General features: G+C 45.1%; 1 long non-coding RNA gene across 1 annotated transcript; it reads right to left on the bottom strand.

Annotated features, from left to right (window-relative positions):
* Positions 1–592: 592 nt before the first annotated feature.
* LOC127054334 (uncharacterized) lies at positions 593–19041 on the bottom strand. Its single transcript, XR_007775227.1, has 3 exons — positions 18508–19041; positions 17600–17644; positions 593–864 (listed from the first exon to the last, which is right to left on the bottom strand). It is a non-coding gene; the product is annotated as an uncharacterized LOC127054334 (long non-coding RNA).
* Positions 19042–20241: the final 1200 nt, after the last annotated feature.

The following is a 20241-nucleotide window of genomic DNA, read 5'->3' as shown; positions in this document are numbered from 1 at the left end:
CTCTGTACTAGAGTTCTTCCACAGTGGGTTCAACAAAGGGTTCTCCATTAGCTTTCTGTGGGTCCAGCCCTCTCCTCTCAACCCCCCCAGCTGTCTTTAGGAGTGTTCCTGTGAAGTCCTACCCCAATAACCAGTTTTCTTAAAGTGGTCTCTTACCTACCCTTGCTAAGTATCTTGGCAATCTAGCTACATGGATATTTGGACAGAGAAGTGCACAAGTTGGGAATTGAACAATCTCCTACTGGGAATGTCGTCTTGCTTAATAATAAGGGGTGTGAAAAAGACAATTAGCGTCCAGCAGTAGAATTGACTCTCCTGGTTAGCTGGTTCCCAGAGTAGAGCCCTTCTCCCTAAACCAAAATGTATTTTGATGGAGAAGTGCTTTAGCAGGAGGAGGAGGATCCATTTGTCTGTGGCCTATGTTGGAGTTTGCCCTCTGTGTGAAACTGCTGAAATGAGACTGCAAGGAGTGGTGCATATGCACTGCTAGAGAACAGGGAGGAGGGTTGCATGCTGCCAATAATGAGCTATACACTACAACTACACCTAGGAAATGGTGATTTTTGATAGCTTATAAATCGGTCTGATCTGAACAGATGTACATGAAGCCAGCAAAAGGCATCTCCCTGACATCAGGACAATTCCTCCAAATTTCAAAGTCCTTCAGCAAACCGTGGAGGTGTGAGTTTCTTAAAAAAACAAAATGATTGCAGGAATTTTTATAATGAAAAGTGATAGGCTGCCTTAATGAGTTGCTTCTACTCACCAAACTATTAGTACTGCAGTGTTGCCCAGCACTTCCATTGCTCTAGGTGCTGTATAAGCGCAGACACGAGACACTCCCTGCCCCAAAGAGTTTACAATCTAAACAGACAAGATAAAGGAAGTATTGTTATCCCCATTGTATAGCTGGAGAACAGGTTCATTTTGCATGGAGACTTGCTTAACATGATATGGTGACTAGCAGAGTTGGGAATTGAGGCCAGATCGCCCAAATCTACTTCAGTGCCTTTTAATCACAATATTATCCTTATTCCTGTTGTTCTGGTGAAAAGAAAAAGTTACACCACGATCTAACAGCTGAAGTTGAAGGTAGACTAATTCAGACTGGAAGTAAGGCATAAATTGTTAACAGGGACAGTAATTAACCATTGGAACCATTTTCCACAGGTTGTGGTTGATTATCCATTACTGACCATTCTTAAATCAAGATTGGATGTTTTTTCTATAAGATCCACAGATTCCAAAGCCAGAAGAGACTGTTGTGATCAGATAGTCTGACCTCCTGCCTAACACACAGGGCCGGCTCCAGGCACCAGCATTCCAAGCAGGTGCGTGAGGCGGCAATCTGTGTATTTTTGCCCCCAAGCAGCGTGCCGAATTGCCACCGCGGACAGCGGGGGCAGTCCATGTGCCATGTGGCGGCAATTCAGCGGCAGCTTCTATGTTCAGCTGTGCACGGCAGTGCAGCTTCTGTCTTCCGGCTGAAGACAGAAGCTGCCACCAAATTGCCACTGCGGCGGAAATGCGCATGCCACCCTAACAGCGCAGGGACTGCCCCCACAGTCAGCGGTGGCAATTCGGCGTGCTGCTTGGGGCGGCAAAAACAGTAGAGCCGGCCCTGCTAACTCAGGCCAGAGCTTTTGCCCCCAAATAATTCCTAGAGCAGATATTTTAGAAAAAAAAGTCCCTTCTGGACTTGGAACCTATGGTGTTACAACTAAAGGAAAGTATTTTAAATATACTCCTGGGCCATCTTTCAAATCTATTTTCTAATCCTCGCCTTAATCCAGGCCTCAGCATTGCACTATTACACACCGTTGCATTGGGATTATACACTCTAATCACAACTGCACAATGAATACTTGATGTAATTAGATGCGCTCTTTGCATAGAATCAGAAATGTAAAACAATACCTAATCACCAAAACTATTTGAACTTCTTGGGATTTGATTAGGGGGTTAATGGGTTGGAAGCCAAATGCAAAGGTGACTAAAAGTAAGAATCCAGGGTTTCAAAAATCCTTTTTCTTTCTCCTGTCTTCCTCCCCCCCACCCGTCTCTTTTTTAAACAAAACACTATGATTTTAGAATAAAGGGGCAATTCTCCTTCCTTGTTCCCCTCCACATAACACATGCACATATGCTCAGGCTGTCTTTTAACTGGTTTTGAAATAGTTTGATGAAAGAGTGGATCTTGGCTTTATTTTAAATGGACCCAGTCTAAGCTTCCAGGTCAAATAATCAAACTCCTCATCATAATGCCTCAAGTACAGTGATCTTATTTGGGCTACACTGTTTGCAAAACCTCATCGTGTGATCACTGCTGTGCAAGATGTGCGGAAGTCATAAAATATTCTTGGAAACAGCAAGATGGTCTCGAGATGGAGGCACAGGACTGAGAGCTGGGTTTTCTCAGCCTTGCCATGGTTGTCCCATCACCCTGGGAAAGTTACCGCCATAGGGGCATAGGAATTGCCAGCCTGGATCAAATCTGAGGTCCGTCTAGTCCAGTATCCTATCTGCCAGCACTGGGTAGCACCAGGTGGTTTAAAGGAAGGTATAGAATCCCCCAGTCATAGATGTAGGATAATCTGCCCCCAGCATTAGGTCTCACCTTGATCTCTGATCCTTAGAGATTATTCTAAATCCAAAGGGTTTGATGTCCCTCCCAAATTTTTTTGTTAATTATTACTGATCCCTTTTTTAATCTTGACCAGTTCTTGGCCTCAATGACTTCCTCTGGCAATGAGTTCCATAGTTTAGTTACACACGTGGAAATTTATTTCTTACCTTTTAGCTTCACTGAATGTTGCCTTGTTCTTGTGTGAAGAGACAGGATCTCCCTGCTCTAGTCCATTCATTGTTTTAGGCACTTTTTTCACATCCCCTGCCGTTCATTTCTTTTCTAAGGTAACAACCCCAGTCTTTTCAGTCTCCTCATGTATGAGGTTTTCTGGGTCCTCCTTCATTCTCATCACCCTTTTCAAAAAACCCTCTACTTCTGCAATATTCACATAAAGACTCCTTTTTCTGACTCAGTTTCCCCCACCCCATGTCTATCTTGTCTATTTAGTTTGTAAGCTCTTTAGGTCAGGGACTGTCACTTATGTATTGGTACAATGGGGCTCTAATCTCTGACAGTCTCATTCCACGGTTTTTAAGCATTAGTGAAGACTCCCGCAAAGACACTGTCAGAAGGAAAGTGCCACAGGAATGCTCAGGACTACTATACCCATCTGTTGTTTTGTAAAAAATATAAATTAATGTTAGCAGGGATTTTGTGATGGCAGAATGTGGCAAAGCTCTGCAAAGAAGACAGCCAGCTGAGACAATTCAGCACAGTTCTTACCAGTGCAGCCAGGAGGAGACTCTGTCTTGGCCCACCAGGAAAACTACAAGATGTCTGCTTTGAGGCTCAGCTGCAATATCATGCAGGATTCACACAGTCTGGCTACGCTGGGGGTGTACTCTGCAAATCATTGAAGTCTACTGTAGAGTCTGACCATTAGAGGGAAGTCACAACAGAGCTAGACTCTCCTGTGGTATTTAAGTGTGTTATGGCTGTGAAGGGAGAGGCTGCTGAGTAGTTTAACCTCGCACAAATCTAAATAGTCGGAATCACAGTCATAAAAGACAGAGATGATACAGGCATACGTGACAGCTAATCCAGTCCATGTCCTGACAGTGCAGGATGGATCCAGTGCTTTTTCCAGTCTAGATGAAGATGTGATTGGGTTATGCTCTGCCACAGGCTGATTTTGGAAGCGCATCATTTTCCCTTGCTGGGCTTCACTTTACCCTGTGAAATGTGGGTAAATCCTACCTTACAAGTGATCTTCAGTCCTTACGAACTAATGTGAGGCAAGGGCTTTGTTATCCTCACATGGGAAGAACTTCAGAAATGCTAAGTGTCTATTAGTCATGATAGAATAATGTCCCAGGGCTCTGACGTCTACTGATAAAAATTCTGCAGTGTTGAGGACCTAAACAGCCCCCACATTCTCAGTCATTATCTGAGCAACAGCCAACAAAAAGTAGTGGTGGTTCTTTGAGTGCTTGAGCATATGTAGCCTACTCTTGGGGCACACACGACCATGCAGTTGGGATAAGAGTCCAGTGCCTACTCACGTGCATCCTGAATATCCTTGTGCTCCTAACTGAGGACCTAACGGGTGGAATGGGCCAATCGCCACTCAGTGCCTTCTCTCTACTCATGATGGCCAAATGGAGTTCCTTAGTGTCCATCTCATGAGGCATCCTTTTTTCTTGATCCACTATAGTGAATTGCACACACTTCAGTGCTAGATAGCTAGCTGCACTGGGTATATATTGGTGTTAGATGGGGTGGTTAGCTGAACTATGTATACATTAGTGTTAGCTAGTTGGGGTAGGCACCTACCGAAATTTTTTTTTAACTAGTTAATAGTTTGGGGAAAGTTTTTCCCTGACTGGGATCTTCTCCACGGTGCTGGGACTTAGGAGTAAACCATTGTAACCCACCCAGCTTTAAGTATTGTCCCTCTTGCAAGGTGGTGATACTTATTAATGATGGACTCACCAGATGCCTGTTTTGTCTTGGGAAAGCCCAGATTCCCCACAGATGCTCGGTGTGCAAGTCCTTTTCTAAAAGGACTTTACAAGCTAGGGAGGTGCATTTAAATTGTTTGAGAGACCGCTTCATGCTGTTAGCCTTCAACTTAGGGCAGGGCAGACCCCCCTCATACATGTTCCACCTCAGGCCAGAAGAGCCTTTGAGAGTTCCATCTTTGAAGGTCATTCCAGTTTTGGATTCCAGTAAGACTCTTAAAGTCTTTAGAGAAAAAGAAGCACCACTCCTCTGGAAAAGTTGGGCAGATCCCCAATGAGATTCCCAATAAGTGGTCCACATCACCTCATCACTTGCATTCTAAGGAGATTCCACAGCCCAAACTGGGTACCATGAGAGCTCTGAGGGAGCGCAGTACCAGGACTCCAGTACTGTCTCAGGATTCAAAGCTAGCTCCCTCCAGTAATAAGACCAGGGCTTCGGTTGTTACCTCAGCAGCCAGCACTTTGGCACTGGCTATTACAGGACAAGTCCCATAGGACACTGGTTTCCTTGATGCTACTCGCTTCTGCAAAATGTGTGCCAGTACTGGGCAGCTGGCACCATCAACCCTGACGTTTGTTTTTCCTTGATTGGGAAAACCTCAGCTGAGGTTTATAGCACTGCCCTTCTCAGTACTAGGAAAGCTTGCAGTGCCAAGGGATCTTCAGACGTTAGAAGAGCTGGAATTTCCTGTGCTGTACACAGGCCTAACATCCTTTCCATGGTACCGATATCCCTTGCTTCACTGGCACCAAGTGCCTCCCTAGGGCTGATTTCCCTGCTTCAGCAGCCCCTCCCTTAGATCTGGAATGCTTGTTTCCATCGTCTGACTCTCATATAGGGAATGTCTCGTACTTGTTCTTCAAGAGCCCCTCTGTGTGGATTTTATGAGTCTGAGAGGGAATCAAGGGCCTCATTCAGGGCTCTCATAGGGAGCATAAGGGTAGCAAATGCCTTTACTCTTCCTTGTGAACCTCAGGATTTTTTCTTATAACATTCCACTATGGCCTTATTGAAACCCCTGGGGTTCTCACCAGCCAAGGCATCACACCTCCACACCACATGCTAGGGTGAGACCCTCCTCCCTACTCCACACCAAAACCAAGGGGGTATCAGCTTGCAGTGCATGCATCTGAGCCCTATGAGGACTATTTTTGGGGAGAAGCAGCCTCAGGCTGAGGCTCCAGCAAACCTATGGCTATGTCATCCTTGTCCCCAGATGTGGTGGTGGTCCATTCTACACCATCTCTCCCAGGGACTACAAGAGTGTTCAAGACCTGCTCAGATGTATAGCTGATTCCCTTCAGATACTGACAGAAGGCGTACAAGAGGCCCACATAAACCTTTGGTCATTCTCCATGTGTCTATGCCTGGGTGTGTGGCATTTCCATTAGTGAGGAGCCTGCCAAAGATATATGCAGACAACAGCAACATAAAAGGTTCCACCCAAGAGTTGTATCTGTATGCATATCCAGTGTACCTGGCTTGCTTGGTTGTTGTGGAGGCTAATGAGAAAAGCAGCTGCAGCTAAGAATGACTCTGAGAGAAAAGGAACCAAAATGGCTCTATTTGTTTGGATGTAAAAGTTATTTGCCTGCCAGCCTACAAATTTTGAATTACAAAATTTTAGGTGTTATTGGTCTGTTATGATTCTTTCAACTACAATAAAACTTCGGACTTTATTGATAAGCGCTCTCAGTAAAAGAGAGAAGTTTTAAATCTTCAATTGCAGAAGGGCTGTTAATTAATTACTAGGACATCCTTCCATCTGGCTCTGAATGCTGCTGACATTGCATCCGGTTGTTAGGAGAAGGGCACCTGGTTCCATAGTTCTGGCATCTGGGGAGAAGTGCAGACAGTCATGGAGGAGTTTCCTTTGAAAGCTTAGATCATTTTAGCATGAAAACCAACGAGTCTATTAACTTGTTGAAGGATTCACGGGCCATACTGCATTGTTGTGGGGTTTATACACTCCTAAGAGAAAACCAAGACGACCTCATACTTACTCCAAACAGAGACCATCACCCCATACGTTCTCCCACAAGAGAGCCTTGCAGCCCCTTAGAGAAAGGTAGCAGTTTCCAAAAAGGAGACTTTTTTCCTTGGCTATCACTTCATCCCACTTTGCATCTGCATCCAAACACATTGGTCAGGAATTGTACTATGAACCATCTATTGTATCTAGACCCTTCCTACACCACCATTTGGGAATTGTCTTCAGTTTTTTAAGGAATCATGGAATCCGATAACAGACTGCTGGTTCCTACAGAGAATCTCAGTTGGATAATCCATTCAGTTCCATACTATGCCTCTTCCCATTCCCTTCCCCGTCCTTTTTCAGGGATCCCCTCTCACTGTTACATCAAGAAGTGGGCAATAAGAGACGTTCCACTTCAGTACAAGGGCATGGGTTTCTTTTCCAATTTCTTCCTAATGCCAAAGAAAAGTGGGGGAGGAAATGGCATCCAGTTCTGAATTTGAGGGGGACCAACATTTTCATCTGCCAATTCAAGTTCAGCATGGTGACCCTAGCCTCCATAATTCCACCTCTAGAGAGACAGAACTGGTTTGTGGCTTCCACTACAAAATATCTATTTCCATATCTCCTACATCTGGCACACAGGAAGTACATGAGATTCTGGATGGGACAGAGCCACCTGCCCTTCGGTCTCTCTGCAGTGCCAAGATACTTCATCACCAAGGATCTAGCAGTCATTGCACTCCATCTGAGAAGACATGAAGTAATAATTTACCCATATCTGGATGACTGGCTCATCTGAGACAAATAGTCTCAACAGGGGGGAGGTCAAAGTATTGCATTCTCCAACTTTTTCTTGCCCTAAATTTAAGGATTAACAAAGAAAAGTCCTATTTAACACCTACATAGATAGAAGTCAAAGGGGCAGTATTAGACTCCATGAAAGCAAAAGCTTATCTACTTCAAAAGAGACTGGAGGCCATGTCCAACCTTATCAATCATCTCCAAAAGCAGAGGCAACGTGTGGAAGGGAGGGCATGTGGGGTCACATGCCCCTCCCCCCCACATTTCTGCCAGGGTTTATATGCCCTGCCCTGAACCCTGCTGCATGCCACCAGAACCTTTAAATCATGCCCCTTATGCTAACAATAGTTACGCATCTTCTCTGTTCAAAAGCATCCTCACACTACTGTAAAGGGTTGTATAAGTCTGCTTGGGCACCTGGCTTCCTGCGTGTTCATCATGCAGCACACCATGTTGCACCTACGCTGCATGCTGACCTGCCTGAAGTCAGCATACAACCTAGATGGAGCTACTATAAGATGGGTGCATAACTGGTTGAAAACCATTCCCAGAGGGTAGTTATCAGTGGTTCATAGTCAATCTGGAAGGGCATATCCAGTGGGGTCCCACAGGGATCAGTTCTGAGTCAGGTTCTGTTCAATATCTTTTAGATAATGGTATACAGTGTACACTTATAAAGTTTGTGGATGATGCAACCCCTCCCAGTTTGGTAAGTGCTTTGGAGGATAGGATTAAAATTAAAAATGATCTGAACAAACTGGAGAAATGGTCTGAAGTAAATAGGATGAAATTCAATAAGGATAAATGCAAAGTACTCCACTTAAGAAGGAACAATCAGTTGCACACATACAAAATGGGAAAAGACTGCCTAGAAAAGAGTCATAGTGGATCACAAACTAAATATGAGTCAACAAAAAAAGCAAACATTATTCTGGGATGTATTAGCACGAGTGTTTTAAGCAAGACAAGAGAAGTAACTCTTCTGCTCTACTCCGCGCTGATTAGGCCTCAGCTGGAGTATTGTGTCCAGTTCTGGGCACCACATTTCAGGAAAAATGTGGACAAATTGTAGAAAGCCCAGAGAAGAGCAACAAAAATGATTAAAGGTCTAGAAAACATGATCTATGAGGGAAGACTGAAAAAACTGGGTTTGTTTCATTGGAGAAGAGAAGACAGAGAGGGGACATAACAGTTTTCAAGTATATAAAAGGTTGTTACAAGGAGGAGGGAGCAAAATTGTTCTCTTTAACCTCTGAGGATAGGACAAGAAGCACAATGGACTTAAATTGCAGCAAGGGCGGTTTAGGTTGGACATTAGGAACAACTTACTAACTAACTGTCAGGATGGTTAAGCACTGGAATACATTGCCTAGGGAGATTGTGGAATCTCCATCATTAGAGCTTTTTAAGTGCAGGTTAGACAAACACCATTCAGGGATGGTCTATAATACTTAGTCTTGCCATGAGTGCAAGGGACTGAACTAGATGACCACTCAAGGTCCCTTCCAGTTCTATGATTCTATGCTGCATAAGCACCAAGTGGACATACCACTGCTAATCCCTCACAATATTCTCATATCACTAAATTGTTGGAAAAACCCCAACCAGGTGTGCAGGAGAGTATGCTTTTCTCCATACCTCCCAACCAAGGCTTGTGACACAGATGTGTCCTTTCTGGGATGGGGAGTGCCCCTGGACCATCATCAGGCACAAGGTCTACGGACTCAAGAGGAGGAGTCTTGACTATGTACAAACATACTGAAGCTCAAAGTAGTTCTCAAAGCTTGTACTACTTTACTACCATTGATTCAAGCATGGACTATTCATTCAACATGTTTGAATTAACAATCCAAGGGGGCATGTCAAGAGGCAGATGAACAATGGAACATCTGGAACCCGGTATCTTTCATGGCAATTCATCTCCCACATCTACAGAATCTCCGGCAGACTTTTTTCATCCGACCACATGTGGATAATCAAGGACTCTGTTATCAATCATGTTTTTCAGGAATGGGGTCATCCATCAACAGATATGTTTGTGACAGACAAGAATGGCAAGTGTCCCTGTTTCCGCTCCAGAGGGGGTCTAAGCCAAGGATCTCTATCAGACACATTATTCATTCATTTGTCCTCAAGACTGATGTGTGCTTACCAACCAACCTCTGTCATTCTGAGGGTTCTCAGAAAGATCAGGTAAGAACTGCCAGAGTCTTCATTAGAGCTCCCACCCGGATGAGGCAGTTTTGGTACCTAGAGTTGATATTACTAGTGAGTCACCCTGCAAGATCCTTACCCCCTACTAGCAGACTTAATATTACACAAAATAGGGTCATTGTACTTTCAAATCCAGCCTCCCTCCACTTAAATGCTTGGCTTCTGGCTGCATGTCAGGCAGAGAGAGATCATGCTCCTCCAACATTCACAACATTTGATCCAAAGTAGGAGAAATTCTACCAGATAAACTTATGCTGGTAAGTGGAAAAAATTTGGACTTTGATGTGAAGGACATTAATTACATCCTGTTGAAGCCCAGATCCCCACTATCTTGGACTACTTGCCTTTTTCTAAGGAGTTTGGGGAGTTGTATTAGGTTGCACCAGGCAGCCATTTCTGCACACCACCCTCCCACTGAAAGGTACAGAGTAGTTTCCTTCCCTGCTGTGGCCTTATCCAGGTTTTTCCTGCGAAAGGAATTCCCCCCCACACACGCCCCTTAGGACATTAGTGTGTTTCTGGCAGGTTCAATGGGGGCCCCAGTGAATGCCTACTAACCTGCTCTCTATTGCACTAGTTTATTAAAACTCTTTCTTTGGTAGTAGTTACATCAGCTAAAAGAACTGAGTGAAGTACAGATTCTTATGGAGGGACAGCCCTATACTGTATTCCATGAATATGAGGTATCGCTCAAACCCCATCACAACTTTCTCCCCAAGGTAGTTATGGCCTTCCATTTAAACCAGATGACTCATTTACCAACATTTTCTTCTAAATCACATACTAATCGGGAAAGTCTCGGCTGCACATCTTAGATCACGAGTAGTCAATTATTTTTTGTCAAGGTCCAAATTTCTTGGTCAAAGTATAGTCCAGGTCCAGGCTCCAGAGAAAATAATAACCATAATGATAATAAGTAAATAAAAAGATTTTAGGGTCCATTCAAAATCATCTGGTTGTCCGGCTTTGCCCTGCGGTCTGCATATTGACTACCCCTGCCTTAGATATTTGCAGGCCTTAGCCTTTCATTTGAAAAAGACCAAACCTTTCAGGACTTCCCTGAATTGCTGATAACATTTGCTGAAGGAATGAAGGGCCAACAATCCCACTATCCAAGTGGGATCAGGTTGTATTAAATCTGTTATGATCATAGCTAGTTTTGATCCCCTTAGCTCAGATCAGGGCACATTCCAATAGAGCTCACTCAGCTTCTGCGGCTTCCTTTTAAAGGATACTCATTTCAGACAGCTGCGAAGCTGCTACGTGAAGTTCAGTCCATACTTCTACTAAACAGTATTCCTTGGTAGAAGCATCAGAGTCTGATTTGTTTTAACATCCACCTTCTTACAGCAGTTGACTGCTTGTAAGTCACCAAAAGTGGAACATATATAAGGACAAGCACTCAAAGAAAAAAGAAAAGTTACCTTTACAGTAACTGGAGTATTTTCAGGTGTGCTGTCCATATGTATTCCATGCCCTGCCTTCATTCCCCACTATTCCAGTGTCCTATAACACCTGGATTCTGTATTGGTGAAAAAAATGAATGGCAGTTCGGCCCACTCCACCCTTTATATTCATTGTATGGGAACATGAGGGTATTCAGTCTCAGCAGCTACTGGGGCCAAAATACTGTACCCTGATCTCTCAAGCACATAGACTCATAGACTTTAAGGTCAGAAGGGACCATTATGATCATCTAGTCTGACCTCCTGCACAACACAGGCCACAAAATCTCATTCACCCACTCCTGTAACAAACCCCTAATCCAGGGGTCGGCAACCTTTCAGAAGTGGTGTGCCGAGTCTTCATTTATTCACTCTAATTTAAGGTTTCACGTGCCAGTAATACATTTTAACATTTTTAGAAGGTCTCTTTCTATAAGTCTATAATATATAACTAAATTATTCTTGTACGTAAAGTAAATAAGGTTTTTTAAATGTTTAAGTGGCTTCATTTACAATTAAATTAAAATGCAGAGCCCACCGGACTGGTGGCCAGGACTCAAGCAGTGAGTGCCACTGAAAATCAGCTCACATGCCGCCTTCGGCACACGTGACATGGGTTGCCTACCCCTGCCCTAACCTCTGTCTGAGTTACTGAAGTCCTCAAACTGTGGTTTAAAGATGGAGTGGGTGGACAGCCCAAGAGGAATCCATGTGGACAGCGCATCTCAAAGAACATCAGTTACTGTAAGGTGGGTCATTTTTCTTTTCCTATCAGAACCGGAACCCATTTTTATATGAATCAGAATCTGGGCCAGGCAGGACATGCCCTTTCCCTACTTCTCACCACACTGATTCTTCTCCCCTGCATGTTCCCTTGTCCCCCTTCCTCTCCCAGAGACCAAGCCAAGAGCAGCAGAAGTGCCCTAAAAGGGGTGGGGGGCGCCCACAGGCACCCGAACCATGGCCCTGCCACCCTGAGGCCCCGTCCCTTCTCCCCAAGCCTCCTCCCTTCCCCCCAAGCCTCCGCCCTTACACTGCCCCTTCTCCCAAGACCCTGCTTCCAAACTGCCTCTGCCCATGAGGTCTTGCTCCCGTGCTGCCTCTTGCCCCCGACATCCCACCCCTACTCACTCCTCTCTACCCCCTCTCTGCTCATCACTCACCCTTATGGCTGGTAAAAAGTTGTGGGAGGAGGCATGGCCCTTTGGCCCCCCTGTTCCAGGGCCGCTGGACCAAGCTGATCTCCATGTTGAGAAACAAGAAGCAGAGCAACAGTTCAAGAGGGCATGAATCCTGCTCTCTGATGGACTACATACAGCAAGACACAGAGGGCTTCAGAAAACAGCATTTTAGTCACTTTCAATCTACTGCTAGGGATGCATACATGGGAGAATGAACAGATGGGAAAACACACAACACAGGAAATGCAGGTGGAAGGGAGGAGGGGAATTGAGCTGAATCCCAGAGAAATTAGAGAAGAAAAAATCTTAGGCACTCATCTTGTCCTTTCTCTACACAGAATGAGTGAGAGAGAAATGAATGATTGTTCCCAGCAGAATATTCATAAGGGCTGTGTCCAGTTTTAAATGTCCTCAGTGATGAGGCTTCTCAACTTAATAGATCATATTGCAATATGGCCTAATTTTCCTGTGCTGCATTTTTATATAATTAGTCAGAGATGATGGAGATGGTGTGTGCACTCGTATTCAGAATTCACTGCACTTTGTCAGGGAGCTCATGACATCTGTCCTTTGAAGCCAGACTACAGTGATCAACTAAAACATTGCAGTATCACTAGGAAGTATATAGGCTCTGGGTCCAGTACTGCAGAATAAGCAACAATGAGTCCTGTGGCACCTTATAGACTAATAGAAGTATTAGAGCATGAGCTTTCGTGAGTGAATACCCACTTCATCAGACGCATGTGGTGGAAATTTCCAGAGGCAGGTATAAATATGCAGGCAAGAATCAGTCTAGAGATAACAAGGTTAGTTCAATCAGGAAGGATGAGGACCTCTTCTAGCAATTGAGGTGTGAACACCTAGGTAGGAGAAACTGCTTTTGTAGTTGGCTAGCCATTCACAGTCTTTGTTTAATCCTGAGCTCATGGTGTCAAATTTGCAAATGAACTGAAGTTCAGCTGTTTCACTTTGGAGTCTGGTCCTGAAGTTTTTTTGCTGCAGGATGGCTACCTTTAAATCTGCTACTGTGTGTCCAGGGAGGTTGAAGTGTTCTCCTACAGGTTTTTGTATATTGCCATTCCTAATATCTGACTTGTGTCCATTTATCCTTTTACGTAGGGATTGTCCAGTTAGCTAATATCATAATTTACTTGTAGTAGGCACAGTAGGCAAGGGGCATTTTCAACATGGTGCACTTTTCTAACATAATATTTGGCTCTGTCATGTCTGTGCTTGTGGGGGTTTAAGGGTTTTGAAAAATATCTAGTACAATAGAACCTCAGCATTACGAACACCTTGGGAATGGAGGTTGTTCATATCTCTCTTAATGTTCGTAAGTCTGAACAAAACGTTATGGTTGTTTTTTCAAAAGTTTGCAAATGAACATTGACTTAATACAGCTTTGAAACTTTACTATACAGAAGAAAACTGCTGCTTTCTCTTTATTTTTGTAGTAGTTTGTTTAACATAGTACTGTACTGTATTTGCTTTTTTTTTTTTTTTTTTGTCTCTGCTGCTGCTGCCTGATTGCGTACTTCTAGTTCCAAATGAGGTGTGTGGTTGACTAGTCAGTTTATAACTCTGGTGTTCGTAACTCTGGGGTTCTACTATATCTGCGGAGAGGCCATGCTGCTGCTTCTGAGAAATATTAGGGTCTCACTCTGGGGACAGAAATTTCTATCAACTCCGTTTAACAAAAATGAGTATTTATTGTTGGTGAAACATGACAGACTGGTAGCGCTGAAGGCCAGGTCTACCTACCCACAACATAGATACAGCTTGCAGGGCACCAGGGCAAGCTTCACCCACCCCCTCATCAATGTCTTTATCTATCGAATCTAGCCATCACAGCTATTTCTTAGACCCTCATCACCTTGGTATATAAGCATCTTCCTCAACCTGGGGCTTGAAGTACTCACTTAGCAGAGTGAAGTAGGCCATGTCTCCATACACTTCCTACTGAGATTGCCAACAGTGGTTCAAGTTGGTGGCAATATACTGATCAATTTGAGCACCTTATAATATTTAATATGTCCATAGGAACAGCTTATCCCCTAAACTTTCTCCCTTCCTGCCCTGAGCCCCCTCCTGCAACCCAACCCCTTGTCCTGAGCCCCTTCCTGCACATTACACACATCCTCACACACCCCAACCTCCTGACCCAGCTCTGCATTCATGGCCCTGCATGCAATTTACCCAACCAGATGTGGCCTTCGGGCCAAAAAGTTTGCCCAACCCTGGTTTACATGTAAATTGAGTGTTCTCTCATTCACAATTGGTGAACCAGTCTGAACCAAATGCAAATGAAGGCTTGTAAGAACTTCAGAAACTAACAGGATGAGAACAGCAGGGAGTTGGGGGGGGGAGTAGGGAAAGCCCCTTCAAAGGTTTGCTCTATTTGGGGGGCAACGAAGTCATCCCTGGGGCCTTTCACTTGGGATGTAAATGGATAGCAAGTTTGCTTTACAAAAAAGGAGTCTCAACCAGGCTTGACTGGAAATGTTGTGGATAACCTTAAGTAAGAAATGTCTTTAGACTGATGAACCTGTTAGTTCAGTCTCTAATTTTGTTTTTTATGTAGCCACTTGTTTCCATCATTTTTACTGTCACTCGAATCTCTGTTCTTTGATAATATACTTGTTCTTGTTTTGGAAATAGTTCTGAGGCATTTCCAACCTGGTCTTCATTGGTGCAGTTTAGATCTCTTAATTTTAATTCATTTAAACCTTCACAAAACATATGAGACAAGGGGAAAGTGAGTGGGATAACATACCCTTTCCATCAGCATGGACAAACACATCAATAGCTTATTGCAGCTTCCTTCATTTTAGGCTTAAATGTTGGTTAATTGTACGTTTCAGTCCGGTTTCTCATGTGCATTAAATTTTGTTTAGAAAAGTTATTAGTGTGTGAAACTTTATTTCTGCATAACTCTTATTGTTTATATTCCAACAGCACCTAGAAGCTCCTGCTGAGATTGGGGCGAAACCCCATCATGGGCTAGAAAGGGTTAAAAGCCAGTTAGTCACATCTATTGCACCTGTGCCATAATTAATTAGTGGCTTCACAGCCAGCGGGAGCAAGAAGAAGAAGGGTCAGGTGAGAACTTAATGGACACTTGGGCCTCATAAAAGAGAGAGAGCTCAATCTGGGGATGAACCACAGTGAGATTTCTATGAGGGGGCAGAACCAGAGTCCACAAGAAAAGATACCCCTCAGGAAGACTCCATCTCAACAGCAGAGATGGGCAGAAGACTCCAGGGTAGCTGAGAAAGGGGGGAAATGAACACAAGAGTCCAGACGAAGGGTTGATTAATTGAGATGCTTTGGACATAACAATGAACTATTGTTATGATGAAAGGTTTCTGAAATAGATGCTTCTCACTGGGCGGGTTGAATTGTGCACAAAGGCAGACGTACAAACTCCTGCAATGCAAAGCTCTGACAATATGGGGTGATGTGACAACCACTTACAGGGCCTATTGTGCTGTGCACAGTACATACCCGTAGTGAGAAACTGCTCCTGTTCCAAATTGCTTACAATCTAGAAACCAGACAAAGAATAGGAGGGGAAACAGATGTACAGAAACTTGCCCAAAGTCTCACAGCAAATCAGTGGCCATGCTGGGAATAGAACTTAGGTCTCCTCTCAATTGAGTACCTATCTGTTATACCTTTAGGGCTTCTGATTTTCAGTTTTAACTGATGAAACATCCCAGATTTAAAAAAAAAAAAGAGAAAAAAATGATGTTTATGTAAATGTTGCTTATATCTAAGGGCTTGGCTTATCTACATGGAGCAGCAATGTTGACTACAGGGGTGTGATTTCTAAAGTGCACTGATGTGTTGCACATGAATTGGTCCACATAGACCCTGCTGGCTTGCACTACAAGTTCCCTAATGCTCTTTAACATAGTGCTGTTTGAAACAGTACTATGTTAAAGCACACTAGGGAAAATTACAAAGGAATTACTCATTACATTATATATTACTATGCAGTATTGTATATATTATATACTACCACAATGAGTGATCTCATTGTAATTTTCCCTGCTGTAGCGAGTAATGTATAATATACATTACAGTATATACAAAGAGAGAGCCCCCCCCAAAAAAACCAATTTGACATTTGTATAAACTCAAAAGTTGCTAAAAATATGAAATAAATAAAACTTGAAAAACAGAAGCCCAATTATATCACATTGCCTCCAAATAATACATGATTATTATAATTTATACACTATATCCAGTAGTGGAAAATACTTTGACTACAACCCAAACAGGGCAGGGCCTAGTTAATAACTGAATGAGGAGTCCAACATATCTCCATAGAAACATAGGATGCTGCAGGAAATCGTACTGCATAATCCAGCAGGTGGCACTTTTCTTTCTGCATCAGTACAGAAGCTATGCCCCAGCCTGGAGATAAGAAACCTGTGATGCTGGCAGTGTCATTTTTCAAAACCAAGCTCTTGACCCCTTCTGGTCATTAAAGATACACAGTGCTTTTCACAAGAGTTAGGAACATTGTTAATTCTGTTATCCTGGCCACATTCTCACTGGAATTCCAACTTGCCCTCCACCTGAAGTTTAGTTGGAGAAGTTATTCTTCAGTTTCTTTTCTAAAAATCTATTGTAAAGTGTTGCTAGCATAAAGGAGTTGCCACACTCCACACCAGGAGATAGATACTTTTTGGCAGGCATACCTCTGGGGTGTGCCTGACTAACATTGTCATTCATTTTAGCATCATTTCCCTCCATCCTGCAATAGGCAGGTGTAATTGCTTTGTATTCCTGTAGATTATTGACATCAAAAATACAGACTCACGATACAGATTACAGAAAACTTGGACCATGCTCAGAGAATAACTCACATCAAGTCAAAAGTCCCCCTCTTTTTGTTTTGCTAAGGGTATGGCTACACTTGCAACTTCAAAGCGCTGCCGTGGGAGCAATCCTGCGGCAGCGCTTTGAAATGCGAGTGTGGTTGCAGCGCCAGTGCTGGGAGAGAGCTCTCCCAGCGCTGCAGGTACTCCACCTCCCCGTGGGGATTAGCTTATAGCACTGGAAGCCGCGCTCCCAGCGCTGGGGCACTGTTTACACTGGCACTTTACAGCACTGTAACTTGCTGTGCTCAGGGGGGTGTTTTTTCACACCCCTGAGCGAGAAAGTTGCAGCGCTGTAAAGTGCCAGTGTAGCCAAGGCCTAAGTATTTAGAAGTTGTTATCTTTCTTCAGGTTCTTTTTCACTTATTCTCATGTCTTGCGATAAAATTTCTCTTTGCTGGGCAGAGGAATGAACTCCCTCTCCCTCCTTACATCATTCTCATTTCCCTTTATTCTTACTTTATCCTTATTTTACAAAGACTCACGTATTCCAAACATACCTCAGAAAAGCTGTATGATCAGCTCTGGCCCTCGGGAACAAGTATCTACCATTTAGGGAATGAAAACAAGAAATTACGACAGGTATAGCAGCAGCCACAAATAACATTATGGTGCAATTTTATTGCACCAAAGATCTTTCATAAGATTACTTTCTTGAATATTTCCATCTTTTCTTCCTCTTACATGACCCCTCTCTGTCTTTTTCTTCCTTTGGCTATATCTTTTTATTGCCCATTTTCTTCATAGTCTTTCATCCTGCAACCTTTAAATAGTTAATCTATCACAAAAGAGCAAATGATGACACAAGAATATTGGCTATAATCTTTACTGCATGTTTCCATCTGGGGAGTTGGATGCCTAACTCCCTTACACCTTGTCTACACTAGAAGATTGTTTCACTGTAACTATACTAGTATCGTTAAACTGGTAAACCCCAGCTTCTAGTGTGGATGCAGTTTTATCAGCATAAACCTGCTTTATATCAGTATAACTATTCCTGTACAAGAAGGGAATAACTTATAGTATAAGAAGGCACTTTTATACTGGTATAACTACATCCACACTAGGGGTTATACCAGTAAAAAAGTCACAACCCTATCTAATATAGTTATAAATCTTTCAAGTGCTGCAAAAAGATTATGTGTAATTGTTTTTATGCTTGTATTAGAACAGGGGGAGCTATGGGAGAGGGTGAGGTGATTTATATAGGCCTGACCCATATCATGAAATAAAATTAACAGCTTTTATTGGGGGGTGGGGGTTGAGAGAAGATGGTGAGTCTACATGAACACAGAAGCAGAGGTGAGGGCAGGGTCTACATACCTGGGTTCTCTTATTGGCTTTGCATCTGACTCACTATGCCATCATAGATAAGTTTCTTTCCCTCTCAGTGCATCAACTTCCTTACCTGTAAAATGATGAGAAAACTTTCTCCCCAGGTAAACTGAATGTCTGAGATTAGATGAATGCAACTTTATGTGGTGATAATGACTGCTGGGCTGTCCTCTGCCAGTCACTTGCTGCCCAAGGGTGTGACATGCCCCCAGAGTGGTCCAAGGGCCCAAATGTCCCTATTCGCCAAGAGCATGGTGGCCTCGGGCTGCAATGTCTTCCCCTTCCGTTGGCCACGCTGGCATCAGTGTACAAGATCTCTGCCCACGGGGTGCACATTGGCCTCAAGGGACCAGGTCCTCCCCCACGGACGCATGCTGCAGCATCCACCCACAGCCCTCTACTGGCCAGTGGGAGGTGGGGACCCTCGGGGCACAGCGTTTCTCCCCAGCGGGCATGCTGTCAGCCCGGCACACCAGCCTCCTTCCGGGGCCAGCAGCCTTGCGGCACCACATTCCCCGCCAGGGCTATGAGGGGGCCCAGGGAGGAGGCGTGCGCCCTCCCACTGGCGTGGAGCAGCCTAGGCGCACAGCGGCCAAGAGCCATTGCACCAGGCACCCACCAGCAACCAGACTATCAGGGACCTGAGGGCGCGGCGCCCGCGCCGCCACCCCGAAGCCCGGCCCGGCCCCGCGCTCCTAGGGGAGCGCCCGCTGCCGGCTCCCAGAACCCCGCAGGCCCAGCGGGCTCCGCCCCGCCCCCGGCCATGGCGGCGGAGGCGGGGCGGCGCGCTGACAGACAGCTGGACTTCCCAGTGTAAACAAGCGCCGGGCAGGAGCCGAGAGTCCGGGTCAGCCCGGCTGGCCGGAGCTGCACAGCCCTCGCAAGAGCAGCCCGCCGCCCGCCTCGGCCATGGGTAGCAGCAGCTGGAGGAGTCAGCCTGGGCCCAGTGCGGGGGCAGCGAGGTAATCGCGGGTTTGGCCGCCGCCCCGCCCCAGCCCTGGGGGCCCCAGGATCCCCCCCAGCTCCATCCCGACGGACAGGGCAGGAGGCTGGGGCTGGGATCCCCCCGCCAAAGGGCAAGGGGTTTGGGGGCCATCACCTCCACGAGGAGGGGCTGGGACCCGCACCGGGCCGAGGAGGGGTGTCCCCAGTGGTTCCGGGGAGCAAGTGACTGGATCCCACCCGAGGGGGGGGCAAGGGTAGTACAGCACATAGGCACCCTCAGAGGCGGCAGGACTCCCACTCCCAATTCCCTGAAAGGGCCAGGTCGCCCCACTCCCAATTCCTCTAGGGTGTTAGTGGATCCACCCATTCCCTAAAGAGTCAGGAAAGGTTCACGGGATCCCACCCCCCAATTCACTAAAAGGGCCAAGGGATCCCACCCCCAATTCTTAGGAAGGGACTGGGTATCTCTGTCCACCCCACAGGGTTGGGGAGGGGAAGGGACTTGGGAACCTCTCCCCAAGAGCTACGGATTTTCAAGTGGCATTGGCCCTTCCTTCATTTAGATGATTCACATCCCTTTCCCATAAGAGTGGTCTGACTGCTTGGGGGTGTTTCCCATTCATAGTAACAGTCAGTTTAAAGGGGTATCTATCCCTCCCAGTCTCGGTGATGTGAGGGAGGGGGGTGGGAGGGTGCATCACTCCACAGGTAATGTGCATATCACCTGAATCGTGGGGGGTGCAGAAGGTTACTGTTATCGGGAAGAGACCTGGAAGCAACAGGCAGCTGCAGGGAGGAGGGAGGCAGTCCTGCCCCCACTGTTAGCAGCCTATCCAAGAATGCATTTCCGTCTCCTAACTCA

The sequence above is a fragment of the Gopherus flavomarginatus genome, chromosome 6 (genome assembly GCF_025201925.1).
Source record: "Gopherus flavomarginatus isolate rGopFla2 chromosome 6, rGopFla2.mat.asm, whole genome shotgun sequence".
Taxonomy (NCBI): Eukaryota; Metazoa; Chordata; order Testudines; family Testudinidae; genus Gopherus; species Gopherus flavomarginatus.
The sequence above is the reverse complement of the archived record's forward strand: the minus strand, read 5'-3'. Positions and strand labels throughout refer to the sequence as shown.